General features: G+C 43.7%; 1 protein-coding gene across 1 annotated transcript in view; it reads right to left on the bottom strand.

Annotated features, from left to right (window-relative positions):
• Positions 1-15,428, bottom strand: part of EPB41L3 (erythrocyte membrane protein band 4.1 like 3) — a 213,437-nt gene extending 198,009 nt beyond the window's left edge. Inside the window, exon 1 of the mRNA XM_066579582.1 lies at positions 15,332-15,428. The gene's annotated coding sequence lies outside the window, so the exon portion shown is untranslated. The remainder of the gene's footprint in view (positions 1-15,331) is intronic.
• Positions 15,429-15,867: the final 439 nt, after the last annotated feature.

The following is a 15,867-nucleotide window of genomic DNA, read 5'->3' as shown; positions in this document are numbered from 1 at the left end:
GCCTCCCCGAGTCCTGGGCTACGGATATCCTCCCCAAAGTTGCTGGTGAGATTTTTCAACTTCTATTGGGAGCGGAAAGAGCCAACTCGGTCCAGATTGAACGTATTCACAGGGCCCTCAGACCCCCCCCCTCCTCGCCCTCAGATATTCCCAGGGACATCATTTGCAAAGTTTTGTCCTTCCAAGACGCCTTTGACATCCTGAAGGCTGCTAGATCCCGGAAGGATTTAAGATACGGAGATGCTTCCCTTCAGATCTTCCAGGATCTGGCCCCATCTACCTTGACAAAGCGTCGCCTCCTTCGCCCGCTGCTGGAAGCCCTTAGAGCCAAGAACATAAGATACGCCTGGCTCTTCCCTTTCGGCCTGGGTATCACCCACAAGGGCCGCAGACTTTCCATCAGATCCCCAGAGGATCTCAGGGACTCTTGGGCCTTCCTGGAGCTAGACCCAATGGATATCCCGTCCTGGCTCCCTCTCCCGGATTTTCCCCAGCTTCCCAGGCTGATGCCTCCTGAGTCCTGGCAGCAGGCAAGTTCTACCAAATCGCCCAGAAGCAAGAAAAAAAAGAACAAAGACACCCCGAATTTGGACACTTGATTCCTGTCGCCAGTCCGACCCCGGCTTAAATTCTCTCGCGGATGAGACAGGCTGTGGAAGTTTCCGCAGCTAATGGTGTTCACCCGCGAGGACTTTCCCGTCTCCCTCCGGCTTCAACCTCTTTTTGGTTACTGATACGCCCGTACTGCTTCCCTGCTCTCTGTTAAACGTTATTTAACCTGCTCTGCACTTATGGTTTGCAATTACGTTATTTGACTGTCCTTTAAATGTTAGGGTTCCTTTGGGTGCCTACCTTTTCAGGCTGTGCGACCAGTTTTGCCCTCTGCTTTTTGGCAGCTCTGGGGACCCGCCTCCACCCAAAGGCAACCCAGCCTTTCTCAGGTTTGCCTTTAACAGTACCTGTTGATTAAGGATTTCTTTTGCTTTATTCAAAAAGTACATTTGTCTTCCCCTTCCCAACCCTGTCCCACTTTCCTAGTGTTTTTCCCTTCCCTCCCTCCTTCTCTCTAAACCTCAAACCACTAGGTTTCCGTGGCTTTTCAGAAGCTCTTCTAAACTACGTGACCAACTAACAAAAATTTCTTTCAGCTTCGCTAGTTGAACAGTATTGACACGCTTTCCTGAGCTCCATGCCCGACCCGCTTCGGCTCACCACGTTCAACGTCCGAGGCCTGAATTCGCCCTCCAAGAGACATCACCTCAGTCTCCTTCTAAAAAGGTATGGCTCTGGGGTGTTTTTTTTACAGGAGACCCACTTTAAGGGGAGTAAATGCCTTTCCCTACCTGGGAAGCAATTCCCATTAGGGTTCCATAGTTCCCACCCAACGTCATCCTCTAAGGGTGTTTCCATCTTTTTCCATAAATCCGTCACCTTCTCCTGTGAGGCCCAGTACTCTGATGAAGAGGGCAGGGTCCTTTTTTTGAGGGGCACTTTAAACAATACCAAACTGACCATAGCCAACCTATATGCCCCTAATAAGGATCAAGTACCGTGGCTGACTAAGCAGCTAGAGACTCTCGGACATTTCGCTACTAGCCCTATCCTCCTCGGGGGAGATTTTAACGTCACCCTTTGCCCCCTACTGGACTCGTCGGTTGGCAGATCACAGGTATCTCAGGTCAGGCTGAGGAGACTAGCTCGCAGTCTTGCGGATCTGGGGGTCGTGGACGCATGGCGATACCGATCCCCCTCCACTAAGGATTACACTTATTACTCCTCGGTCCACTCTTCGTTCCAACGCCTGGATTATATCTTCGTGTCCTCCTCCCTATTAGCCGCAGTTCAAAAAGCTAGCATAGACCCCATAACCATTTCTGACCACGCACCAGTGCATGTCGAACTTGGTCCCTCTCTATCTACCCCCCGGGAGTGGAGATGGAGACTAAACCCCTCTTTGCTGGACCTAGAGAGTGATAGAGAACAAATCAATGCTCAATTAGTAGAATACTTCCAACTAAACAAAACACCAGATCTCTCGGTCCCGATAGTGTGGGAGGCCCATAAGGCCTTCTCCAGAGGCTTGCTAATCGCTCTTGGCTCACGAGCCAAGAAAAAACAACAGAGGGAGATTGATGAAAAACTCCAACAAATTTCTAAACTGGAACAATCCGCCAAGTCCTCCCTTAAGAAAAATATCCTGGACGAACTCATTGCCCTGAGAAAAGACCTCAAACTATCCCTAGATTCTAAGTTTAACAAGAAACATCTCCACTTTAAACACACAATCTATTCACAGGGCAACAAGGGTAGTAAACTTATGTCCTCCATGATTAAGAAGGCCCGCTCTAGAAACTCTATTAAATCTATTATCACCTCCTCGGGATCCAAAGTCACCTCGACACTTGAGATTGCAAAAGCATTCCAGGCCTTTTATGCTCAGCTATACAATCTGGAGTGTTCTAATACCCCTGAGGCCCCAGCTTCCTCTAGTGACAGGATTAAAGCCTTTCTCAATAAGCTGAAGCTTCCAAAAATTGGGGATGCAGAGGCAGAAGAACTATTAATCCCTATCACTATGCGTGAGACAGAAGATCTGCTGTCCTCCTGCCCTCCTGGGAAGAGCCCTGGCCCCGACGGCTTCCCTCTTACCTACTACAAAGCATTTAAACAAACTCTTATTCCCCGGCTCACAGAGTTTTTTAATTCCCTTCTTCAGGGCAACCCCCTACCGAAGCAGGCTCAGGAGGCCCACATTACCCTGGTTTTAAAGGAGGGCAAGGACCCGGAGGGGTGTGGTGGTTACAGGCCAATTTCATTGATCAATCAGGACATAAAACTCTGGGCAAAGCTTTTAGCCAAAAGACTAGAGCCTCACCTCCCAATCCTTATAAATGTAGAACAAACCGGCTTCATAAAAGGGAGGGAGGGTAAAGACAATTGTTTAAAACTTTTACATGCTTCAAGATTTGCCCAGACCCATAGTATCCCCCTGGCTTTAGTAAGTACGGATGCGGAAAAAGCATTCGACAGGGTGGATTGGGGGTACATGGAATTGGTCCTGTTGCACTACGGCATCCCTCCGGGGTTCGTCGCAGCAATATTCTCCCTTTACGCTATGCCCTATGCCAGACTGAAAATTAATGATTCCCTGTCTCCTCCCTTCAACATCAAAAACGGCACCCGCCAGGGTTGCCCCCTCTCTCCCTCCCTCTTCATTCTAACATTAGAACCCTTCCTTCAAAAAATTAGAGAAGATCCGGAGATCCAGGGACTGAAAATCAATAGAGCAGAGATGTCGCTGGCTGCCTTTGCCGACGACATCGTGTTTCTGATCACCAACCCGAGTTCGGGCCTTCCTTCCCTGGTCAGGCTTCTAGAGGAATTCGGCTCCTTATCAAATTTCAAAACAAATTTTTCGAAGTCCATTGTCCTTAACATTTCTATTCCCTTACCCCAAAGCAGAGTCATTAGAACCTCAACTCCCTTTGCTTGGTCTGAAACCCGGATTGACTTTTTAGGTGTAAAAATTACCAAAAGGACTGAGGACTTGTTCTCTGCCAACTTTGACCCGCTCCTGATAAAAGTTAAAAACCTGCTGGGTGCCTACGACCAGCCCTTGATCTCCTGGCTGGGCAGGAAAAATGTTTTAAAATCCTACGTGTTGCCAGTGATCCTTTACCAGATCCGCCTTCTCCCAATTCATCTCCCCAATGGATTTTTTAAGGCTATCCGTACAATCTTTTCAGACTATGTTTGGAAAAGGAAAAGACCCAGATTAGCAAACTGCCTCCTGGTTAAGAGGACTGACGAGGGCGGTATTGGTTTGCCATGCGTCCAGGAATTTTACTTAGCCTCTCAGCTCCAATACTGGATGGAGTTGGCTCTCCCTAGTGGAGATGGCATAATTTTTTCCCTAGCTGAGAGGACCTACGGCCCGACTCTCAGAGAGGACCTGTGGTATCCGGACAGGGGAGGCTTGAGGAGGGCAAGGGGGGACCCCCTACTTAGAGGCCCATTCGAGGCCTGGAACAGCATGAGAGAGGGCTTGGCTCCATCTCCATCCCCCTGTGCCCCTATGAGCGCTCTATATAGAATTATGGACCTGCCACTTGACCCGTGTTCTGCCGGCGTCTGGAGTCTTTTCAAAGATAGGAAAATCAGTGATATCCAGGTTTTGGCACATAGGCCTCCTAGCGAAATTGTCCGAGAGCTTCTCCCTTGCTGGACTCCCCACCCATTACAGTCCCTTCACATAACCAAAGTACTTGGGGATTTCATCTCAAAATTCAAGTCTACTAGACCAAGATCTGATTTTGAATCAGCCTTACTGGGAGTTAGGGGGTCTAACAGGAAAATAGCTTTTCTACGTAAGCATTTTATCTCACCCCCCTCATCTTCAAAACCGGCTTTTCTGACCTCTTGGGAGAGGGAGCTCCACATCTCCCTCTCCCAGAGTGACACTGGATTGATTTTGCGGATGGCCTTTGGCCTCTCCCTTTGTGTCACCTCCCAGGAGAGCCACTACAAGCTCCTGGCGAGGTGGTACAGGACCCCGCAATGGTTGTTTGACCACGCACTGGCCCCGCACGGAAGGTGCTGGAGATGTGACGGGGGTACCGGCTCCTACCTACACCTGTGGTGGAGCTGCCCGCTGGTTTCCCCTTTTTGGAATGACGTTGAGGTAATCTTGAAGATGCTATCCCCATCTTTGAAACTTTCCCCGGAATTGGTTCTCCTGTGGAAGCCCTCCTCTGCCTTCCACCCACTTAAACACCAACTTCTGGCCTTCCTCATTGACGCAGCCAAGGCTCTCATCCCACTGCATTGGCGCCAACAAACCTCTCCCTCGCTGCTGCAGTGGAGAGACAGGGTTGACCTTATTGCTAGCTTGGAGGAACTGGTCAGCTGGTCAAATGGAACCCACCATAAATACCACAAAATTTGGTCCCCCTGGCGAGTGCTGAGAAACAAATTCTAATCCCTCAGACTGGGGGTCCTGGTTCGGCTGGGTGTGGTGGGCCGGGCGGGTGCGTGGAGGTCGGCTCCTACTCTGACCCCTGTGAGCCACTGCGACCAAGCAGGGCCTCCTAGACTTCGTATAAAACTACCAACAACCACGGTGACCACCCCGCTCCCTACCCAAGTCCTTCAGCCCTTCCCCCGTTCCCCCCACCCCATCACCCCCATCCCCCACTGTCCTGTCTTTGTTGGCGGCCCGTCACCCTGTGGCGGACCAGCGGTTATGCTCCCCAGGGGGGACCTTGACTGGCTACACCAGGATGGGGCAGCTTGGCCCTCACCAACACCCCCCCCGGGTGAGCACTTCGGTTCATAATGTTTCATATGTTTGTTATAAGCTTGACAACCTGCTAATCTTTTGACTTCACCTGTCTGTCTTTATTAATACATGAAAACTCCAATAAAAATGGATTTGAAAAAAAAAAAAAAAAGATTTATAATAGGTAGACATGCCCTAGATCTCATTTACATGGCTATGTACTGTACAATTTTATGTTCAGACACAAATGATGGAAGGTGCATCTTACGGTAGCGTTCTTGATTTAAAATTTACAGCCCGCTACTCATCCTTTTTTCCCTCATGGTTATCCCATCACAATATTAGACTGTAGACTTTCATAATGTTTTACTATAAATTCTGCAAGCTTCATTACAGCTGAACTTCCACTATTCTAGAATATGCTTTACCATGCTCTGTGGCTCCTTTTTTTACTACCTCATGGGAGGTAATCATCTATGTAGCCATTCTTTTACAGTACTACATTACAGGACTATATTCTTTTTGAAAGCATATGTATGAATTAATCTTTTTCTATTTCAACTCTATTTCCTGCCTGAACTTACACAGTTAAGCAAATTGATAGAGTTTATCTAAGGGACCACAATTCCAATCAGTAAGCTGCATACAGATATAGGAGTGCTCATCGATTATTCAGCTGAACACAATTAGGATCCATTTTTAATTGCACTTTTATTGACAGTAATGTAATTGACATATCCTATGAAGAAAAGTGTGGAATATGTGTATATTACTTTTTACTACAATTTCAGTAGTCCTAGCTGAAAAAACAGTAACAATGTTTGTCTTAAAATCGATATATATACATAAAACAAAAAAGAGATCTACTTGCATACACAAAATATAATGATGCATCGTGAATGATGGTTTACGCTGTGATTGCCATTGTCATAACACCCTATGTGGTCCTTTGTTTGAACCACCTTGTGCAGCATTATTTTAATAACTGTACACCCTACATCTGTACAGTGCTCGCTGCAGCACTTATCTCATCAAAGGAAACGTCACTTATGTAACAATTACATCTGCAAGATGCTATTCTGCAGAGATTTTTTTTCTTAATTGGACACACAGTTGTATTGTCTTTTGTTATTGCTGGAAACTATGTCAATAAAGAAGAGCTATGTGTCAGAATTACCGGCTCCCGCTACGAAAATGAATGCTTGAACTTTGCTAAACATGTAGTTTGCAAAAGGAGCATTGTTTGGGCACATATATCTTTGTTACAGGGGACTATTATCCTTTAATTATCTATTATTTTGTTGTCACTTCTTTCCTAAATAAGGTCCCTGTTGTTATAAGATGTGTTATTTGTACTTCTCCGCAGACACATACATCAGGACCGAACTGGTTTAGTATTTGGGTATTCAATTTTTAAATACTTGTATATATACATATAGGCACAGCGCACACAGATGTATAGGGGATGCATAATTGTGAGCTGGATTGTTTCACACACAAGTACATTGGTGATAGAGGCCACCAACCAGTAAGTGTACATGCATATGGAATTTTTACCGTCCGAATTTTTGGACCGAAAATCAAACGGAAACAGCACCCATTCTTTTGCATTGGTGTTTGCACGTGGGTAGAGATGAGTGAGCATGCTCGGTAAGGGCATTTACTCAAGAGAGCAACGCTATTTTCGAGTAACTGCATGCTCATTGAAGAAAATTCGGGGGGGGGGGGGGGCACGGGGGTGAGCGCGGGGTTGTGGAGGGGAGCGGGGTGGAGAGAGATCTCTCACTCTCTTCCCGGTTCCCCCCACGGCCCCCCCGAATTTTCTCCGACAAGCATGCAGTTACTCGAAAATAGCGTTGCTCTCTCGAGTAAATGCCCTTACCGAGCATGCTCGCTCATCTCTACACATAGCCTTTGTTTTTAACTCAAATAGTCTAAGTAAAAAGAAAAAAATTGCAGCATGTCCTATTCTTGTCTGTGTGCTGTCTGTTCCAAGTTGTGCACAAGAATCTTGGTGCAACTTTAAAGCCTTTGTGCATGTACCCTAAAAAGGTAGAAGTGAGGTGTTCTATCTAGAAGTAGAGTCTTTCATGGATTTGAACTACTAGACCAGTATACAAACTCATGTTGCACATTAAGGCCATGTTCACATGGTATTAGTCACACAGATTTGTTAGTTTTAATGGAAATGTTTTCCACATTGGGACTTAAAGTCTACAGTCAGAAAAAAAAAGTGGATTTGGACTATTGTGGATCAACGGTTCAAACAAATGAAAACCATGCAGATTTCTGATGCGGATTTTCATTGAAATCCACATAAAACAAACAAGCATTGATTTACACTATGTGAACATAGCCGAAGGGCTCCTACCCACTTGTGTTTTTTTTTACGCAAATGTCAATGGGGCTTCCTAATGTTAAAAACGTATCGCAGGTTTGTGCTTTGCGATTTTTGTGCAATGAGTTTTTAACATTAGAAAGTCCCATTGACATGCGGTAATGCAGCGTTAAAAAAACGCAAGTGGGTAGGAGCCCTTAGACCCATACAAATGGCTGTTGATTCGGGACTCAGAGAAATAGTCGAACCTTAAATACACGGGACGATTGTCTAGTGCATTAGCGGCCAAGAGCTGTGCCAGCGACTATCACTCCTGTGCTTCTATAGGAGCGATAGCCAGTCTGTGATTGGAGGTAGAGCCATTCTGGCCTACTCATCTCTATTCATAGTAAACAGGCAGTTAATTGAAGATTGAACAACTCCTCTTTACACGGCCTGAAAGTCGCTTGGTTTTTAGATGAGCTATTTCATAAGATATTTGCCCCATATAAAAAGGCACCTTAAGTACCTCTTTAATCTGAATCTCCTACTCATAGAATCATAGAATAGTGGAGTTAGAAGGGACTTCCAGTGTCATCTGGTCCACCCCCCTGCTCAGTGCAAGATTCACTAAACCATCTCAGATAGATATTTGTCCAGCCTTTGTTTGAACACTTCCATTGAAGGAGAACTCACCACCTCCTGTAACCTGTTCCACTCATTGATCACCCTCACTGTCAAAACATTTTTTTAAATATCTAATTTGTGTCTCCTCCCTTTCAGTTTCATCTCATTGCTTCTAGTCTTTCCTTGTGCAAATGAGAATAGGGCTGATCCCTCTGCACTATGACAGCCTTTCAGATATTTGTAATCCGCTATTAAGTCTCCTTTGAGCCTTCTTTTTTGTAAGCTAAACATTTCCAGTTCCTTTAACCGTTCCTCATAGGACATGATTTGCGGAGCGCTCACCATCTTGGTAACTCTTCTCCGAACTTGCTCCAGTTTGTCTGTTTTTTTTAAAGTGGGGTGCCACAAACTGTACACAGTATTGCAGATGAGGTCTGACTAAGGAAGAGTAGAGGGGGATTACCTCATGTGATCTAGACTCTATGCTTCTCTTAAAACATCCCAGAATTGGGTTTGCCTTTTTGGCTGCTGCATCTGCTGCTGCTTAGCCCAATTCCTCAGATTCTGTACATGCTTTTTTTCATTTTTCTTGCCCAGATGCAGGACTTTGCATTTCTCCTTATTAAATACCATTCTGTTAGTCACCGCCCATTGTTCAAGCTTTTCTAGATCTTTTTTAATGCTCACTCTTCCCTAATGTTAGCTATCTCTCCTAGCTTTGTGTTGTCGGTAAATTTGATTAGTTTCCCATCAATTCCCTCCTTCAGATCATTTATAAAAATGTTGAACAACACTGGGCCTAGGACAGAACCTTGTGGTACCCTGCTTGATACATTCTCCCACTTGGATGTGTAGCCATTTATGACCACTCTTTGAGTAGATCACTCAGCCAGTTCTGAATCCACCTAACAGTTGCCTCGTCAATCCCATATTTGGTCATTTTTTCAATAAGTATTGTATGAGATACTTTGTCAAATACTTTACTAAAGTCAGGATATACTATATCCACCTCATTTCCCTGATCAACCCAGTCAGTGATACTATCATAGAAGGAAATTATATTTGTCTGGGATGACTTGTTTGTTACAAACCCATGGTGGTTGTGGTTAATTTCTCCCATCTCCAAGATTTTTCCTGAGCTGCACCAGTTCTTTAGAATGCACTACTTTGGACAATTAGGTTGATTCCCCACACCAACAGTTGTAAGCATGCCTTAAAGCACATTTTTATGGAAGCCCATCACATCCCCAAATCTAACTTTTCTCTGTTTGACCCTTTGTAGTTTCCCTCAGAATCTAACCCCCTTCATCTTACTTCATTCCTTACACATTGATGCACCTCATATTTGTATACACAAAGGCTCATGCAGTTTAATGTATACTACCCTATTTATTTAAAAGACACCTGGACCACTGTACAGAACAAGCAATTTTACTTTTTGTGTCTTCCCTAATTTCCTCAGCTTGTAAACTTGCAAGCAAGACCCTCACCCCTATCGTTCAAATAGTTTTGTAGTATAGTACTATATGTAAAAGAAGCCAAATATGCATCACCTGCATAAACTGCAGGGCAGGCTAAATCGCCATGTCCCCTATGCAGAAAGCCATATGCAATATGGAGGGGCTAAATGTTCATGTGCAGACTAATGTGCAGCCACTCAACTCAACCCAGATTGGGGGAGGAGTGACTGCAGCAAACATAGTCTACACATATGAACTGATAGGAAGGATACCAGCCATTGATAAGTGTGCCACACCATACAGGGATACAAGCCCTACTAGCAAAGCAGTGGATTGCCCTGTATCACTACAGTGCGCCACACTGGCAGGGCATATGTTGGCAATATAATATATAACATAACTAGCTTACCCGTCGCGCGTTGCTGCGAAGACAGACAGACAGACATACATACATTCGTTTTTATATATCTAGATAACAACCAATCACAGCGCAGCTTTTTTATGTTACCTCACTGGTATAATATATAACAACCAATCACAGCGCAGCTTTCATGTTACCTCAGCTTTATAATATATAACACCCAATCACAGCGCAGCTTATATGTTACCTCAGCTTTATAATATATAACAACCAATCACAGCGCAGCTTTCATGTTACCTCAGCTTTATAATATATAACACCCAATCACAGGACAGCTTTCATGTTACCTCAGCAGTATAAAATATAACAACCAATCACAGTGCAGCTTTCATGTTACGTCAGCAGTAAGAGAAATAACAACCAATCACAGCGCAACTTTTATTCTGCCTCAGCAATATAAAAAATAGCAACAAATCACAGCGCAGCATTCATTTTACCTCAGCGGTATAATATATAGCAACCAATCACAGCACAGCTTTTATTTTACCTCAGCATTCACAATATCCAGGAATTGTCTTGTGATATGTTTGGCGGATGCATCATTTTGTAGTTGAACACGCATCCCGTTGCTCGTAATGCCTTTTGCTTTTGTGCTTGAGATGGAAATCAAACGATCTTTGTCTGGGGGGGCATAACTGTCGACGACGCTCGCACGCGCGCCACCTATCGTAGGATAGTTGTACTATGCCAGTAATCTTCCCAGGAGTGTACTCAACAACTTCCCATTAACTTTTCCTATTTATGACATAATCAATGCTCGTGCCAAATTTCAAGTTTCTATTACATCGGGAAGCGAGAAAATTCGATTCCGTACGTAAAATGTGGACGCCAATTCTTTTGCGCCTAGAATTAAATAATCGAGTTGGGACCCATTAGCGTTTCCTATTTATGACATATTCAATGCTCGTGCCAAATTTCGAGTTTCTATGACATTGGGAAGCGGGAAAATTAGATTCCGTACGTAAAATTTGGACACTAATTCTTTTGCGCATAGAATTGAATAATCGAGTTGGGACCCATTAGCGTTTCCTATTTGTGACATATTCAATGCTCGTGCCAAATTTCAAGTTTCTATGACATTGGGAAGCGAGAAAATTAGATTCCGTACGTAAAATTTGGACGCTAATTCTTTTGCGCATAGAATTGAATAATCGAGTTGGGACCCATTAGCTTTTCCTATGTATGACATAATCAATGCTCGTGCCAAATTTCACGTTTCTATGACACCGGAAAGTGAGAAAATTACATTCCGTACGTAAAATTTGGACGCTAATTCTTTTGCGCATAGAATTGAATAATCGAGTTGGGACGCATTAGCTTTTTCTATTTATGACATAATCAATGCTCGTGCCAAATTTTAAGTTTCTATGACATTGGGAAGCGAGAAAATTAGATTCCGTACGTAAAATTTGGACGCTAATTCTTTGGCGCATAGAATTGAATAATGGAGTTGGGACCCATTAGCTTTTCCTATTTATGACATAATCAATGCTCACACCAAATTTCGAGTTTTTATGACATTGGGAAGCGAGAAAATTAGATTCCGTACGTAAAATTTGGATGCTAATTCTTTTGCGCATAGAATTGAATAATCGAGTTGGGACCCATTACCTTTTCCTATTTATGACATAGTCAATGCTCGTGCCAAATTTCATGTTTCTACGACATCGGGAAGTGAGAGAATTAGTGGCAATGATGGAAATCGAACGATCTACGTGGCTCTGTACGTGTCATAATAGAGCCTTAATGACGTCACAATGCAGCTTTAACTGTCAGACATCCAGTGATGGAAATCAAACGATCTACGTGGGGGGGGGGCGTAACTTCCGACGACGCTCGCGCGCGCGCCATTTATCGTAGGATAGTTGTACTATGCCTATAATCTTCCCAGGAGTGTACTTAACAACTTCCCAAAGTTTCATGGCGATCGGATGAATAGTGTAGTAGCGCATAAAGGACAAACAGACAGACAGACAGACAGACACGCACGCACGCATACAGACATACATTCAATTTTATATATATAGAAAACAAGTGTAGATAACCTGCAGTATGGGGATGAATGATTGTTACTATGCCCACATACAACTATCATTGGTCGGCCTTGTTTGGCATATCCTTTACAATATTGGCAAGCATAGTAAGGGCAGTTTCATATCTGCATCTGAACCTCCGGCCAAAGGTTCCATCACAGATGCGGCTGAAAATACTGTATTATGCAGGTGAAATTCCCAACAATTCTGTGTGTGAAGCCTTATATTTGGTGTGTCCTTATCTTTAGTACACGTGTACAGCTCTGCTGTAGTATGCACATGCCCTATGCCACACACACAGTTCTGCTATGCTACACACACTGCTGCTATGCTATAAATACACATATACACATAGCTCCGCACTGGCATCTTTCACATTTTAATGAAGGGTATAAAATGACTGTTACATTGATTGTGAAATTCATACTTTCCCAGCAGCGCTTTCTTGCTGGCTAGGTAGGACTCCTCCCAGGCATCTGATTTGTCACATGACATTAGAAAGCTCCTTCACACCAGCTTTGGTCTCTATTACTATGCACTACTGCACTTGGGAGGATCTGCAGAATAGGGGATTTCAGTGTATAAGACACGGGCACTTTTTAGCAAGATTTTTTTTTTTGCTAAGGCAGTTTTCACACAGCTGGGAAAATCTCATGGGATTTGTTCATTGCAAGACACACAAATCTCGCAAGAATATGAACCCTTATTCTTTTGAATGGGGTCATACATGGGAAAAAATTTGTGGCATGTCCTATCTTCTCTTGGGAACACATCGCATCGCCCATTGTTTTTCAATGCGGCCGATACAGCGTTGCACAGCATGCGAGGTGCACATGAGAGCAATGCGATGTTTACCCATTGAAAACAATGAGAAAAACTCTGCGATCCTCTTCTTTACTAAAGTGATGCAAGGCAGTTTTAACACAAACATGCTTTGCATCTACAGGAACATCGTACTCTCCTGTGTGAAATTAGCTTAAAAAGTGAGTCTCATAGTCCAAAAAATTCAGTATGTAATAGCAATATCTAGACATTGGAGTATTTTTATAAGTTATTCCAATTGAAAAACTTTGTTTTGCGTGATTGCATAGAGAAATTTAACATTTAGGCTGCCTATCCACGAACGTTGTGAAATCCTGCGGCGAATCTCCACCGCGGGAGCTGCCACCCGGCAGCAGGAGCCAGCAGATGGATCTCCGCGGTGAGCCTACCTGTCAGATAGGCTGCGAATTGGCGGCCGCGAGCGGAGAATCGCAATGATTCTCCGCTCATGGACAAGCGGGCTGCGCTTTCCATAATCGCCACAGGGAACACAGTGAAAATTCGCCCGTGGACAGGAGCCCTAAATTGTGGGGCATGAGTACATCCATTAATTATATGTCAGCCATCAAAAAGCATCGCATCACAGTAGGTGACATCAGATGTTTCTTGGACACACATATCATATACCCATATATACCCATATATGTGTGTGTATATATCTAATATATATATATATATATATATATATATATATATATATATATATATATATATATATATATATCCATATATTGTGTACCTACCTGTTTCTTGTAGTTTGTTTGTACTTAAATCCTTTAATCTGCTCCATCATTTTGAATAACACACCCATATATATATATATATATATATATATATATATATATATATATATATATGGGTGAATAACACACCCATATATATATATATATATATATATATATATAGGTGTGTTATTCAAAAAGATGGAGCAGATTCAGGGATTTAAGTACAAACAAACTACAAAAAAAACAGGTAGCTACACAATCCGTACATCACTGAAAAGAGAGGAAGGTTCAAAGTTTTTTTTATCAGTGAGTTCCATTTTCTGGCACACCACAACGCTGCTTTTTGCTATTTACAATTTATAGGAAAATAGCGACACCACAGGAGAAATCGTTTTGTGTGTTTGAATTTACTAGGTGTGAATCCATTCTTCCAGCGCAACGTGAATTCCAGCTTCGAATCCAAAAACAGCCACTTCGTCACAGGCAAATTTACAAGTGGCATAGAAAATTTGTTGAATTTGATTGCATATGCAAACAGAAAAGTACTGGTCACCTGTGCACATCTCATGAAAATGTAGAGAATATTAAGAGGCGCTTTCGAATGGAGCACAAGAAAATCCACAACCAGAGCAAGCCTTGAACTTGGAATTCATCAACCAATAGTATGGCATGCTCTGAAAAAGCATCTACACATGAAGCTGTACAAGTGGCAGTTACTACAGTTGTTGCATCTGCAGCGCCCCAGACCTAGGAGAGGTTAAGCAGCGAGGGTAAATTGAGATGGTAGTCACGGTGGCTCTTCCGCTTGCTGTGACAAGATGACAAATAAGATCTGGGACTGATATAACTACAATTGTAAAATTATTAGCAGTTCTCATTGTGTGCTACCCATGGAGTCGGGTAGGGGAAGATGTTAGTTTGTCGTGACGCCAGATCGCATTCAGGTAGGGACTAGAGATGAGCGAGCGTACTTGCTAAGGCAAACTACTCGAGCGAGTAGTGCCTTATGTGAGTACCTGCCCGCTCGTCTCAAAAGATTCGGGGAGCGGCCGGGGAGGAACGGGGGGGGGGGGGGGGGGGATCTCTCACTCTATTCCCCCTGCTCACTCCCGCAACTCACCGCTCTCCCCCGCCGACACCCGAATCTTTTAAGACAAGCGCTAATCTCTAGTAGGGACCCCTTTCAAGCTAAACAATAAAATATTAAAAATTTGGAGAACTAAACAAAAATGGGGGTAGTAGTCCTGGCTGTCCTGTGGGTTTAGTGTCCTACCTCAGTGCAGCTGCTATGGATGGTGGGAAGCACTCCAGGAAGCAAACTTGTAAGATGAAAACAGTTTAACAGTTTTATTAAAAGTTCTTCTCTTGGTAGCAGTTACACACTTGAATTACAGTTACTTGAAGTGCATTAAGACACTATGACAGTAGACAAACACTTTGAGTAGACTTGGGAGGTGAGGGTTAACTTTCTACTATCTTGACCTTCTGGCTTGACACTTCTCTGGCTGTGATTACAACGAACTGACTGTTTCTGACTTATTTCTTTATTCTGACTCTGACTTCTGTTTCTTCCTAATGAACTTTCCTCCTCCTTCTCTATCTCTCTCTTCTACTTGCTCCTCAGAATAACTTGGCTCTTAGTACTCACTCTTTAGATGTTTTCCTTCCCACCGCACTGCCTTGGGAGTGAAGATGGTTTCCTTCTTCCTCCCCAGTCTCCATCTCAGGATCCCCTGGACTAGACTCTCTCCAAGCCTGGTCAGACCCCTAACTCAGCCCAATCTCTACTTTTTATACTGCCAAGCTAGCTAAACCTGACTAAACACTCCCCTGACTGTTGCTAGGTGACCCATATATACCAGGGGCTGGAGAATATAGCCAGAACATACCTTACAGTGGAGAAACATGAACAATAACATCATAACTTTACACATTTATCAAACATCACCTCAAGACTTAACTGCAAGGATATAGTGGGCATAGAACATGCTGGTGTACCCAACTCTTGGGTACTGCACATCCACATGACCATAGCAAAAGATGTGGATGGCCGTGTGAATAAAGCCTAAAGCACAGAATACAGCAGATTGCAGCAGCATTGGTTGATATATATTACAGGTGGCTCAGCGCTCCCAGGTTCGCTCGTAGGTGTTTGCATTTTTACTTCCTATGCCTCTTAGTATT

This window comes from Eleutherodactylus coqui, chromosome 9 (assembly GCF_035609145.1).
Source record: "Eleutherodactylus coqui strain aEleCoq1 chromosome 9, aEleCoq1.hap1, whole genome shotgun sequence".
In the NCBI taxonomy this organism is placed as follows: Eukaryota; Metazoa; Chordata; class Amphibia; order Anura; family Eleutherodactylidae; genus Eleutherodactylus; species Eleutherodactylus coqui.
The sequence above is the reverse complement of the archived record's forward strand: the minus strand, read 5'-3'. Positions and strand labels throughout refer to the sequence as shown.